This window comes from Priapulus caudatus, unplaced genomic scaffold, assembly GCF_000485595.1.
Source record: "Priapulus caudatus unplaced genomic scaffold, Priapulus_caudatus-5.0.1 Scaffold235, whole genome shotgun sequence".
Taxonomy (NCBI): Eukaryota; Metazoa; Priapulida; class Priapulimorpha; order Priapulimorphida; family Priapulidae; genus Priapulus; species Priapulus caudatus.
In genome coordinates, this window is record NW_014577296.1 from 111,817 (window position 1) to 126,751 (window position 14,935).

Below are 14,935 nucleotides of genomic sequence, written 5' to 3' on the forward strand. Positions count from 1 at the left end.
AGCCAGCTTTCTCCTCTCTTACCAGCTTTCTATCCTTCTCGCTTCTCTGCACCAGCTGCGTCCCACTTCTCCTCCTTCACACAGCTTCTCGCCTCCTCCTTCCTGCTACGCAGCTTCTCGCCTTCTCCCCGCTCCTCCTGCCTCACCAGCTTCTCCCTTCTCCCCTTTCTGGCTCCTCCAGTACCAGCTTCTCCTCCTGCTTCCTCCACCGAGCTTCTCCCTTTTCCCTCCTCCTTCTCCACCAAGTTCTCCCCTCCTCGTTCTTCCCCTCCTGCTTCCGCACCGCTCTCCCCTCCTCTTTCTCCACCAGATTCTGCCCCTCGGCTCGCTTCTCTACTAGGTTCTCTACGCCGGCCATCATAGCGTGATAGCGTGTGTGCGGAGGGGGAGGCGGGTTTAACAGCTGTATACAATCAGGAGTCAGATGATATGAGTAGAGATATCCTGATTTATCTACCTCGCTGCATGATAGCAATGCGCCAGTAGCAAAAGTAAGCAGGGCGGGCGCGGGCTAGGGAATTTGCATTTGTGTTGTGTTTTGCATTTGGCGTTGTGGCGTTTGCATTTGCATTGTGCGTTTTGCTTGTGCTTGTTGGGTTTGCATTTGCGTATGTGGGCATTTGCATTTTGCGTTGTGGCGTTTTGCCATTTGGATTCTTGGGCGTTTGCATTTGTGTTGTGGGATTTGCGTGTTGTGGTTGTGGGATTTGCATTTGTGTTGTGGATTTGCAGTTGTGTTGTGGGATTTGCAGTTAGTGTTGCTGGATTTGCAGTTGTGTTGTGGGATTTGCAGTTGTTTGTTTGCCCTAAGAGAGATTTGTATTGTGTGGTGAGCTTCTGCGCCACCCGTAAAGAAATTACGCACGCAGCGTGCGCCAAAATCTGCGCCCGCGATACACGACGCCAACAGTTCATACACGTGACGATTCTAACCATCGGCGCGGAACGCATCCCGTAAACCGGTACGAACACACCAGAAAGTTGGATGGTGGCGGCGGATGACTACTAAAGCTGTGATGGGAGCTCTTCGGCTGATCGTCTCGGCTGTGCCATGTGTAGGGGATTCGCCGAGAATGCATCGTGAAACGTGATGGATCGTTAATGTAGAACTACGGACTGTGTCGTCGATGCGAAGTCGTAGCTGGATATCGTGCCAAGTATACATTTTCCGCTCATTTGATCTCGCTTGCTGTTATACGTGCGTGCGTGACGTAACCTCGTAGTCACATGCGGTAGAGGGATGTTGGGTGGCCGGTTTTTTTTTTTTTTTAATGCCAAGGTTGGGGTATAGTAAGGATGAGATAAAGGTACATACATAGATAGACGGGGGGCGAAAGAAGTATGTACTACGAGAGATGGGAAGAGGGGAGAGCGAAGGAAGCGAGCCAGCGAGCAAGCTATAGATAGAATAGATGGATGGATGGATGGAACGGGGACGGACGGAGCGGCGGACGCGACGGACGGACGCCCCCCCCCCCGACCCCACGCACGGAACGGAACGGCACGAGATGGATATGGCTTATGGATGGACGGACGGACGCCAACACAGACACACACACACACACAGTACACACACACCACCCACAGCACACACACACACACCACACACACACACGACAACACACACACACACACACACACACACACAGACAGATGTATAGATAGATAGATGGAGGAAGAGGAGGAGAGAGGCGAGAGAAAACATGGAGAAAAAACAGAGACAGAGAAGATACACACACAAAGAGAGAGAGAGAGAGACATAGAGAGAGAGAGAGAGAAAAAGAGAGAGAGAGCGAGGGAGAGGGAGGGAGAGCGAGAGAGAGAGAGAGAGAGAGAGAGAGAGAGAGAGAGAGAGAGAGAGAGAGGGGCGAGGGATTGGGAGCTTATATGGCATGATAGGCGTCGAGGAGAAGTGATGCAGGACAAAGCGATGTTATGATTGTCCGCTCTGACTATTCATTCGTGCAGTATTTCTAAAACGCTGGATATACAGGAAGCGAGTAATATACAGTCGGAGATCGTCACGCGTCACATGTGCTGTCTCGATTCGCTTGGATGTTCCCAGCTGGTTTGCACTGAAACGTCAGCTGTGTGGTGCGTATAACGCGTGTCGGACATGACTCTTGCTACCGGTGCTACCCATTTCCTGGCTCAGCTTCCTTTAAGTTTGTTCTGACAGCCAGACGATTGCGTAAGTATTGCAGTCTCTCGTTGCACGGACGTTGCCGTGACGTCACCTACCCCGCTAGGACATTCTGACCGAGCAGCACTTTTTCGGATGGCTTATTCTAACACGCAACATTAACCAGCGTACGTTAGATTCGTTTGTGTCGACCTTTATCTGTGAATCGTAGTAGCTAGGGGGCTATATGTACATATAAACGCCTTGTCGCCACGCAATATAATCATATACTACTAATAGTAGCTGACATTCATATAGAATTAATGAAGTTGCTTACCGTGCTCACTACACGCGAGTACACGCGAGTTAGAAACCAGTTGGGTTGGCTCAATACGTAGCATCGATAACAGCAAGCGTTGGCGTTTGCAATCCTAATCATGCATGTAAGGCCTATACAGACTGTACTAGTAAATTCAGATGCGCGCGGGCGTGCACTTGCACTAGTCTACCTCACGTGGCGTTATAGTAAATCTTTGGCCGTGTCGAGTGCGCGGCTAGAGTACACACATAGTGGCACTCCCGATCGCCCGTGTTGACAGAATATACCCTGCGTTACCGAGTGCGCTACTATACACCCCCCGCCATGCACCCACCTCTTCCGACTGCCCGTTTTGTAATTTTCGCATGCATTCTTCATTTCCTGGCGGGGAGGTTAATTTAGATGTCTACTCGAATTTTTCCTTGCTGTAAAAATCGTGTGACATGCTCTCGTCGCCTTCGTATGCCCGGCGACGACGATTTTGCTGATGATAATGACATCGTCTCGGTGTGCGTAATAACTAAATCCTGGTAGAAGCAGACGCGCGTGAAATGTGGGTGAGGCCTGGGCGGTGCGAGGTACGTGCGTGACGGTAGAGATCACGAAGTGCGCACTGCTCTACCGAGGCAGATAGCGCAGGGTATACGTGCGTGGGACAGGTCATCTGACTGCATGCACACATGTCAGCGTGAGTTCCCGACAACAAACCCGCATTGTTGGGACGCCGTGACGTCGTGCTGCACGCATTGCGACGATCGTCACTAATTTGGCTGCGGATAGGTATGTTTCTTCTATATGCTGCTCATTGCATCTGTTCGTCACATGCAGTGATCGCGTTTCTTCGTCGATAATTAGTTCAGAATCCTTGCCCGACTATAGTTGACCGAGGGTTGACGTGTAACTGGACAGTCGTGTGCCAAGTGATTTGCTTTGATGAAAATGTACGAAGAGGATAAATTAGTTTAAACTCGCCAATGAAGAGCGCAAACAATTTAGTTAGCGCCGTGATTTGCACAGTTTACTAGTTAAATTGTAATATATACTAAACGTGAATGTGAATGTATAGAGTAAAACCAGTATGGTCTTTTAATTAAACCACCGTTATCGCCAAGATGCTGTTGTTACTAACACAGGCATATGCACTCTACTCGCTATGGCCAGATCATACTCTGGAAGTAACATCTTCTTCTTCTTCTTCTTCTTCTTCTTCTTGAGTCATCCAATGCCGCGCGGCGTCGGTGAAGTATTCACGAAGTTCGAACTCCATAGTCCTCGATCGACCATTACGGCGTAAAGGTCTGCTCCTGTGAGGCCGGTGTCCCTCTCGATGACTGATTTCAGGGTGACGTATGGCCGGCCGACCCCTCTCCTTGTATCTGGAGTCCAGAGCAGCAATCTTCCAGCAGGTTCATCGTGGCGAATGACGTGCCCAGCAAGGGCCAGACGACGATGCCTCACTACGTCGGATATACGAGGCAGTGAGCCGTATAGTGACTTTTTTGTTAGATGGTGTCTCCAGGAGATGTTGTAGGCTGCACGAAGCATTGTTGTGTAAGTGCCGTCAAGTCTCGTTTGGCCGGTGACATTCAATGTCCACGATTCCGAGCCATAAAGAAGAATTGGATTCAATGCAAACTTTCGTTTTTGTAGCTTTCTGAATGGGTGCTTTCCACAACTTCTGCAATGAGTGGAGTGCACTGCATGACTGCGCTATTCTCATACTCATATACTGATACAAAACGATGTTCTTGGATGCAGGTTACAGATATAGAATAGTCATTCATGAGTTTGTTGAGCTCAGCTGAGCGTAGAGTTCTACAGTTGAGTGAAGCCACTTTATAAGATTGGCTAGGTCTGGAGAGACCAATCTTCTGTCGTTGACGATCGGAGCTCAGCCGCTCCGGAGAGTTTAGGTCTGGCTCGTCATTAGCTGCAGGAACATCGTTACTTGACCGCGTGATTGGCCGTTTAACAAGGGCTTTAATCTTGGTGCTGTAATTGAACTTCATTATGCCTTTTCTATTGGCTGAGTACGTATGCGGCTCGCCGCGCCTGCATACGTTTACGGTTCTCCGCTAACTGGAGCGATGCACCTTGGCGTTGTCATAAATTATGATCCTCCGCGAAGCTGCGCTGTTCGCTTTGCTGAAACATCCGTCTGTCGATGATCGCCACAGGAACTACAACTACCCATAAAGATAGAAGGATTTTTTTTCGAGGTTAAACTCTTCTAGATCCGCCGTGTTCTGCCTATTGCCAAGCAATATTACCAGTGTCACCACGAGGAGGATGTGGCTATTTATACGCCACACACGGACGGTCATTCACTATGGAGAGGCTAGTTGCAAATTGCAACTGCACTGAGTGCTAATAGTGGAGCGACTGAGAGCCAAAATTTTAGCTCGACCCCTCCCCATTTTAGAACAAGGCAAATGACGTATCGTTGGATTCGTTAGAATGTCTGCTTTATGAAAAACAATGTTTTACAGTCAGATTCTAATTAAAACATGGCTAATTAACCCTTCTTTTGCAAAAACCCATGAAAAATGTGAATTTTGGAATATCAGATTAATTGTTATTTTGGCACCTTAAAAAACTGAAAACATGTTAATATCACATTAATTCCTTTCTGCGAAGGACACTCACCTTATTTGGGGTTTTAACCCACTTCAATGGGGTTTTGGGCCCTTTAATACCCCAAAATCGGGGGTTTTACCACTTTTTGCCATTTTCCAATCCTAAGTTTTGACGCAGTACCCCTCCCCCATAATATAACAAAACAAATCTGGTCTCATTTGATTTGTAAGGATGTCAGCTGTATGAATATTGATGTTTGATTTGCATATTTTAATGCTAACATGGCCAATTAGCCCCTTTTTTGCAAAAAAACACACATAAAAAATGGGAATTTTGGAATATCAGAATAATTGTTATTTTGGCACCTTAAAAGACTGAAAACATGTTAATATCACATTAATACCTTTCTACTAAGGATACTCTCACAGTATTTGGGGTTTTAACCCACTTTAATGAGGGTTTGGGCCCCTTAATACCCCAAAATCGGGGGTTTTACCCCTTTTTGCCATTTTTCAAATCTGGTCTCATTTGATTTGTAAGGATGTCAGCTGTATGAATATTGATGTTTGATTTGCATATTTTAATGCTGACATGGCTGATTAACCACCTATTTGCAAAAAAAAAACAAAATCAGGAATTTCCCGATATCTCATTTTGTTGTTACTTTATCACTTACAAGGTTGAAAACAAATAAATGTCACATTGTTTTCTTCCTGTCAAGGACACTGACACATTAATTAGGGATTAACCCTCTTCAGTTGGCTCCAAATAACCCCTTTAGAATATTGTTAGTGTTTGAACATACTGCCTTTTACACCGTTATGTCCGTATCACCTCAGTCTTCATCTGTATTTTCAACCACACTTATCTCCCGTTGATTCTCACATTCTTCACCACAGGTACAAATGTCAATGCACTCAAGTCCAGCAATGACACACTGGCATTTCTGTCCACGACAATTTTTGTCTGTGCAGTATAAATGAGTTATGTCTCTAACCTCAGCTGGTGCCGATTCATTCTGGTACAATGTTGGCCAGATTTTACCTTTTGCAATTACATGCCAACCATGGCCAACTGGGTCCATGTTCACAGGTTTTGCAACGTGACTCTGACACCACACTGCAACTTGGTATTGGGCACGCAATACATGTTGTGCGAAGGCATCCTCTGTCGGCGGCAGTATTGATGCAGGCTTGTCAGTGGTTGTGGCGAGTACGAAACGAAGCTCATTGATTTTTGTTTTTTTACCATGCATGAGGAGAACAAATCGCCTTGCAGTATCTAAGAAAGTAGGGACATCCTGGAATGATACCAGACTCTGTAAGGCTTCTGCATTTTTTGTGAGAGCTGAATAAGCCGTTCGCTTTCCAAGTCTGTATAGAGCACTTGTCGTGTCACATCCCGATAGAGCATGCGCAGCCGGTAAGGACGTGCATGCTGCTTTGCCAAGTTTGGTACTGATGTGGTGTACACATGCAGGTATGAATCGTTCCTTTGTGACAAACTTCCCTGAGTGTCCAGCATGCATATACACTTCATCGGCCAGCGCTCCCCTGCTCCAGTAATATATCAGCAACACCAGAACATCTGTGTCGTCACAGCGAATGATAATCCGTGGATGGCCTCTCGACAACGTATAGCGTGTAATACCAGGCGAGTATCCGCTTCCTCTTGTGTGCTGTACAACCCTTCAAGACTGGACACACCCACTACATTCAGAGCTTTGACGACTTCTCCATCTTCAAATCCACCTGCCAGTACTACCGATTTTTCTGCAGGCAGGATATCTTGTCCATTGTCGCAGATATGCTGACAGATGAATGAAGCGAGACTAGCCCAGGTAATTCGGAACATCCCTGTTACCTTGGATCTGGTAGTTGAGTCCGGAATTCATCATTCCTCGCCTGTGTCGCTCAGTTGATTTTATTGAATGTTTCCTATCGTACCGGTCAAAGACCAATGTCACAACGTCAATGGATGGATCCATGTCACTGTTCTTCAGAAGACGCACAGTTCGTTTCAGAACCACCTTTCCGAGTTCGTTGAACGTCTTGAAATAATTCTCATTTAGGGCCTGACACATTGCCATGCCATCAATGAGGTATGCAGCAGACTGTGATGATGTCGTGGTATTCTGATGAGAAAGGACAAGAATTTCATCCGTGTTTGCTTTAAGCTTTTTGGCAAGATCTAATTTGTTGGTTTTCCTCATGGAACCATCGTCATTGAACATTGAAGGGGGAACAGCCCCAGTTATTTGGAGCCAACTGAAGAGGGTTAATCCCTTATTAATGTGTCAGTGTCCTAGACAGGAGGCAAACAATGTGACATTACTTGTTTTCAACCTTGTAAGTGATAAAGTAACAACAAAATGAGATATCGGAAATTCCTAATTTTATGTTTTGTTTTGCAAATAGGGGGTTAATCAGCCATGTTAGCAATAAAATATGCAAATCAAACATCACTATTCATACAGCTGACATTATTAAGAATCAAATAAGACCAGATATGTTTTGTTATAATATGGGGGAGGGGTACTGCATCAAAACTTAAGATTGGAAAATGGCAAAAGGGGTAAAAACCCTCTTTTTGGGGTATTAAGGGGCCCAAAACCCCATTGAAGTGGGTTAAAACCCCAAATAATGTGAGAGTGTCCTTAGCAGAAAGGAATTAGTGTGATATTAACATGTTTTCCGTCGTTTAAGGTGCCAAAATAACAATTATTCTGATATTACAAAATTCAAATTTTTTATGGGTTTTTGCAAAAAAGGGGTTAATTGACCATGTTTTAATTAGAATCTGACTGTAAAACATTGTTTTTCATAAAGCAGATATCCTTACGAATCCAACGATACCTCACTTGCTTTGTTCTAAAGTGGGGAGGGGTAACTCCTTAAATAAGGCCCTTTTTGGGTCTCGGTCGCTCCACTATAAGTGACGCATCACATAGTGCTGGGTGTATGGGGACCAGTCGAGAACGCCACAAAAGGCCACCTCGGAAAGGTACTACCCCTCTACAAGAACCTTGACACCCTAGTAACATAACTGCTACCTTAGCCTACCTATATCAAATACTATAGTTAGTGGACTAGTACAATGTCAAAGTCATGTGTAATTTTATCGACGGATCGAGTGATATGTTGGAGGGCCAGTTGTGTGTGCGACATGCAGTCATCGAGGTTATAGTCAGGTCATGTTTGTTGTCATTATATCAGCCCACATATACTGTGGGCTGATATAGTAACAAGATTATCTGTCACACAGAGGTTATCTGTCGATAACGTGGATACATCCCTCTTGATTGTCAGCTAATATTATTCTGGCACTCGTGCGCGCGGTTGTCACCATTTGATATCTTTGAGAAGCGCCGCTTATCGTCAAAACTTCTCGAATAGAACGCATCATACGCCGCAGTACGGTGCAGTTATACTGTCGAACTAGGCTTCAGGTAATAGGCGTATAACGCGCGTGAACCAAGGACATGCGAATCGCAGATCTCTCGTGAGCCTGAAGGATCTTGTATGTACGATATCCAGGTGCGCCGCCGTCAGTCTTCGAAACTTCACTCCACCGGATGGCGTTCCCTCGCATGTTCGGTCTAGCTGCCCTGAATGTCACAACACGCTGCTGGTATTAATATATACTATATATAGTATATAGATATATATATATCGAAGTAATATCACACGAACACATATGCTGATAAAAATAAAAATATAAAAATAGAATGAGACGTCAATTTTATATTATGAGAGCTTTCGAGAACATGTCTCTTCCTCAGGCTATACATTGTTTTTTCCCATCTTTTTCTGTTGTTGTTGTGAAGCCTGAGGAAAAGACGCGTGTTCTCGAAAGCTAGCAAAATAACAAAATAAAAGAATTGACACCTTATTCTATGTCTGCGCGATCCACGTGCGAGTCTGCTCTGATGCTAATTAAAGCCGGCGGCGTGTCACACCGCCACACGCAGCGCTCGATGTGTGCGGCTATAGCGCCACGCGTCTGTTGATGCACTATAATATAGAGACAGTATGGTTGACTATAGGAGCACCGTCACGTCGATTACCATGGCGTTAGAGTTAGTGTTCAGATTCCAATTAAGATTTTGGTTAGGATTAGGGTAGGGATTACAATGAGGGTTAGTGGTAGGTTTACGGTTGGGTTTATGGTTAGGATTTGGGTTATGAATAGGGTTATCGTTAGAGTTCGGTTTAGGATTAGGGTTATGATCAGGGGCTGGGGTTTGACTACAGTCAGGGTTGAGGTTACGGGCCCCTTATCTTCATGGCTGGTTTAGTAAATAGGTATTCATGACCCTAACCCTATGCGAGTATATAATATTATTGTTATGTACAAATATGTTGGCCCTATACAAACGAGTGACTTCACGAACATACGCGCGCGTAAGCATGCACGCACGAACAAACGAATGGACGAGCATAATTATTATGTGCACGGTCGCACACACCCTACACACTCGAATTTTTAAATTTGATTGTCATTTTACTGTTATACTATTTTATAAATCATATAATTTACGATCTACATGGCTGCCAATTAATCACGATATCGAATCCGTTGTGTCAATAATCCCGGACAGTATTCGACAACAATTGAGAGGGAAGTAGTTTCAAATGCATGTTCATTGATCATGCCAATATAGATTTACATGGGGTTCACAGAGCTAGTTAGAACGTTTACCAAGTTAATTGTTGCTATGAGAGTTGTCTTCCTACTAGCGTATTTTCGGCTCGCCCCAATTGACACAGTACCCCACCCCCAGTATAAAACCTGTCTAATTTAACACACTACAACTGTTAAAGCGAGTGAGAAACAGAAGAGTAACGTAAAAATCCTCAGATTGCAGGAAAATGGCTTAAATATTTCAAAATCTCCTGCGAGAGCATGCCCCCAGACCCCCTAGCGCTGGCATGTCCGCGGCACGCGGGTTGACTTCGGCAGCCCAGGTACATTTCGCCCCCTGTTTATCCATTTCTGGATACGCCACTGATTAGGGTGACATAAGCCATTTACATCTCTAATTACACATAATATTATGATCATATTGATGATGATCGGGTGACTATTGGAATTTGCGTTATAGAAACGCGTTATTATTGACTCGTTCGTTGTTTCGGGAAACAATTTCGCACGGACGGCAAAAATCAATGTTGGCCGTTACCGAAGCTCGAGAGTGAGCATTGATTTTCTCTGACTAGAAAACTCCTAGACTAAAAAACTTATATACCAAGTTGCGCCTGCGTGAATAATTTGATACTATTCGAGATTTTTTTGTACTTTGATAATAATCATGCCGAACTTCATTTCAATAGTAAACAGGATGCGGGACAGTTCTTTCGTCTGTACTCGTTTGCGGTAGTCTTTCACTAGATGCTTTGTTCTATTGCAACAACTGCATGTTATCGTTTGAAAAGTCAAGACGCTACGAAAAACTCTGCCATCCATACGATCACTGTGCTAGTACTTGTGGCACCACCCAACGGAAATAATCAACGCTTAAAACCCCCTGTTTGATTAACCGATTGTACGTGCTGTTTTTTTATCGTGCGGCCCGAAGGTATGCTTATATTACCCTTTTTTTTTTAGCTCGGGCTAAGTGTTTTTCGACCTTTTACACTGGGGTTTATCCCACTTCAGGTCCGGACCTGAAGCGGGATAAACCCCAGTATAAAAGCGGCATTAGATACACAGGCAAACGCTATACTTCGACTCACGTATAATGCCGAGTCGGCGTAATTCACTTCATTCTACGTTCGCGGCAGTACTCACGAACTCTAGACCGGGCAAAGGGTAGCCATGCAGACGTTTATATGCGATTGTCGACGTGCGTGTACTCTATACAGCTGTGTGTCCTTGCAGGTCGCCCCTTTGTACCGCAACGCATGTTAGCGTGGTTACCTATCATAGACGTTCGCTCGCTTTCCCCACGAGTTTCTCGCGCTCTATCTCGTCCACCCTCTCTAGATCTATCGGTGCACGCCTGCGTTTTTCCTCAATTGAATGCTATCGAGCTGTCTGCTCGCTTAGGGCGGAGTGAACATCGGCTCATGAAAATCGCTGCCTGCGACTTCGATGCAGTTCGTCTCTCGTCTGCAGTCTTTTTATATTCACGTAAGTTTTCGTTTTGCCTTCGGGTCACGATACGACTAAGCAAGTCCTATTGAAGCCCGGCGTATAGAGCTAGCAGCAACGAACGCGGGGCACTGCTATTTACGTAAATTAGTCGCTTTCACGCTTTTACCACGTTTGGTCAAAAAGCAGATTCGCCCTTTAGTACTGCGCAAAGGGACCGCCAGTTACACATATGTAAATCTGCGTGAGTTGTGTGTGTGTGTGTGTGTGTGTGTGTGTGTGTGTGTGTGTGGTGTGTGTGTGTGTGTGTGTGTTGTGCTTGCGTGCGTGCCGTGCCGTGCGTGCATGCGTGCGTGCGTTGCGCGCGCTGCGCGCGCGTGCTGCGTGTGTGTTGTGTGTGTGTGTGTGTGTGTACGTGTGTGCGTGCGTGCGTGTGCGTGCGTTGCGTGCGTGCGTGCGTGCGTTGCAGCTGCGTGTGTGTGTGTACTGTGTGTGTGTGTACGTGTGTGTGTACGTGTGGGCGTGCGTGCATGTGTGCGTGTGTATCCAGTTTCTGCTATCCTCACACGGATCGCTGAAGGCGCTGGCAATCGTATAGAATTTAGTGTGAAATCTGTTTTTCTGTGTGTATCTCTCTCTGCGTGCATCTGGAAGCACCCACCGCCACGACGCTGACTTGTTACGAGCGAAAATGCTGTAATGCAGTAATTGCGTTGCACTGGGATGTTAATTCCGCCATCCATCATATGCGGGCTGACACGAAGCCTGTATTCGCCCTCCATCTCTTCACCGTCCGTCTACCCGACCGTCACTCGAACATTGAACTTGGATCGTTGGGAAGGCACTCACCTCTCACCGCTATCAAATCGGGACAGGATATCAAAACTATACGTTGACAGCTTTCCGTTCGTAATACCGAGAGGAGACATATTAGTAGACAAACAGTAGCAGCGTTCATTTCATAGCAGCGATATAGTATCTGAGCAAACATGGCCGATATGAGATGACGTTACCGCCATCGTGTTGATACTCTCGTTGTGCGCCTTCTAATCCGTTAAGGATCGATGGAAATGCGCACAGGTGTTTGTGAAGGGTGCGCCTTCCCTCGACATGAAGGCTCGATTCGTGCAGCTTCGTGCATAGGGAGTTAATGAGCAGGGCTTGCACGCACCGCGCGGTTACGGCACGGATTGATTGCCACGCGTGGCTCTCACGCATACGTACTTCATGGTCATCGAGTGATTTCGAACGCGGACGCGAGCAACGCATGCAGCCACGTATCTGCGACAGGTCATGAATCTCTCGCTCATCGCGTGTCAGTGTGGCCGTGATCCTGACACTTTTGAGTTGTCATTGCGCAACCAGTACGTCGGTGAGCCGGCTTTAAGTCAATCACGTACAGCGGAGTGCACATACACACGTACACGAAACACGCGTGCGCGCACACACACACAGCACACACACACAAACACGACACACACACGCACGCACGCGCGCGCACACACATACGCACACACACACACACACACACACACACACCACACACACACACACACACACACACACACACACACACACACACACTAGACCAGACACGCCGGCGAGTGTAAAACAATGCTTCGATCAGATAATTAGCGAGCGAACACGTTCGGATATCGTATGTGTGTGCGTTTCCCTCTCTACCCTCTAAATAACAGCCCGCGATCTCTCTTTTGTCGCCTTCCCTTTAGGGTAGTCACAAGCCCTCGACATGAGCACATTGTCCAGTTGGCTCTCGAAGGATCGCGAGACGGTGTTGTATGGGGCCGCCGGCGCCGTGGCGGTGCTGGGCGTGGGCGTCGGTCTGTGGAAGTTCGGCGTGCTGAGCTTTCTCTATGCCGTCTACCGAGAGGAGCGAGACAAAGAGGAGGTGATCTACCTCGGAGACCTGCGTCTGTACAGGATGCCCAACAGCCGTGAGTATGCGTGAACATGCAGCATCGCTTTCTCCTCTGCCACCTTCTTTTGTCTGTCGGTATATGCTAGATTATATTACTTCACCCGCTGTGCTCACACCACTGTCTGCAAGTAATGCAAGTAAGTCCGAAATATACGATTGATTCGAATGCTCTACAGTTTGATATTGTGCGAATATACTAAGAATGTCTTGAAGCTACCTGAGTGGAATGAAGCTACCGGTATGCTTAGTATGCTGCCAGTGTAGCTGTCAGACTATATATTATGCGCGTATGTTCAAATGCGTGAGTTGCCTATAAGGGGTTTCGCCCATCGGGAAAGCTTATATTGCTATTCGGCATTATATCCGCAATCGGTTTACCGTTACAGTTCGTGCAGTGTCAAATTTAGCATGATTTCGGCTTAAAATGGTTAAGATCTAACAAGGGATGGATACGGTGTATGTATCTTTATCAACTAGGTATTTGGGATGGTGGGTTTCCGTTGATTTTACTTTAGGGAATTTATAACAGGCATCAGGTTTAGTCCAGTTAGATAAATATATCAGAAATAATTCCAACGCAGATGCGTTTTACCATAAATAGCTCTAATCTCACATGCACGCACGCACAATTACATATTATGTAAATATATATATATATATCTAACTGATGTTGATTTAAGCATCTTGGATGACATAGAGGAAGATCCAATTATTACGTCCTTCGATGATCCAATCTCAGAAGAAGAGCTAGATAAATCTCTCAAGAACACCACATTAGGAAAAAGTCCGGGCCCTGATGGAATACTCCCTGAAGTTATTGTGCATGGCGGCGCTCGTTTGAAAGCTTTTCTACTTGTACTCTTTCACATCTTCTGGACAACCTGGTCGGAGATTCCCTCTGACTTGATTGATCTCTTCACCATCCTGTTCAAGAAAAGTGACAGAAGTCAGTGCGGCAATTATAGAGGTATATCACTTCTAAGCGTAGTTGGTAGAGTCCTAGCAGACGTCATCTTGCTAAGACTACATCACATTGCAAGGAAGATATACCCACAATCTCACTCAGGGTACCGCAGGGGCAGAAGTACTGTGGATGGAATCTTCACCCTTCGACAAGTAATAGAGAAAACAAGAGAACAGCGCAGAAGATTGTATATAGCTTTTGTGGACTTCACTAAAGCGTTTGACATCGTCAATCGTGAGCTACTCTTTATCATCCTGAGTAAGCTGGGCTGCCCTGCAATGTTCATAAGAATCATCAAGAAGCTATATACGAACGTGCATGCAAGATTCATTGTAGATGGTGAACTCACACAGGCCTTTGAGTACAACAGTGGTGGCAAGCAGGGTTGTAAGCTAGCGCCAACACTCTATGGCATCTATGCAGCTGTTTTACTGTGTCTTGCTTATAAGAACATCAAGCACACCTGCAGTGTAAAGGTCAGATTTCGCTATGATGGATATTTTATCTTCGAAGACTGAAGTCAAAGACCAAAGTTCTTACCGAGTACATCAGGGAGGCTCAATATGCAGACGATACAGCCATATTCAGTGACACTTCAGCGGGACTACATTGTTACTCACAGCTTACAACGGCCTTGCTAAGAAGATGGGACTACGTATTAACACTGCAAAGACAGACACCATGTGCATTGGTACTGAAGCTGAGTTCTTTATAGCTGACACCAAGTTGGCGAACGTCACTCGCTTCAAATACCTTGGCAGCTATGTAACAAATGACTGCTCTATGAAAGAGGAACTTGCAGCTTGTATCCAAGCAACATCATGTGCATTTAATCGACTACGTCAGAGTGTTCAACTCACGTGACCTTACAATAAAAACTAAAGTCAAAGTCTACAACCAGTGTCTCATGCCACTTCTGAT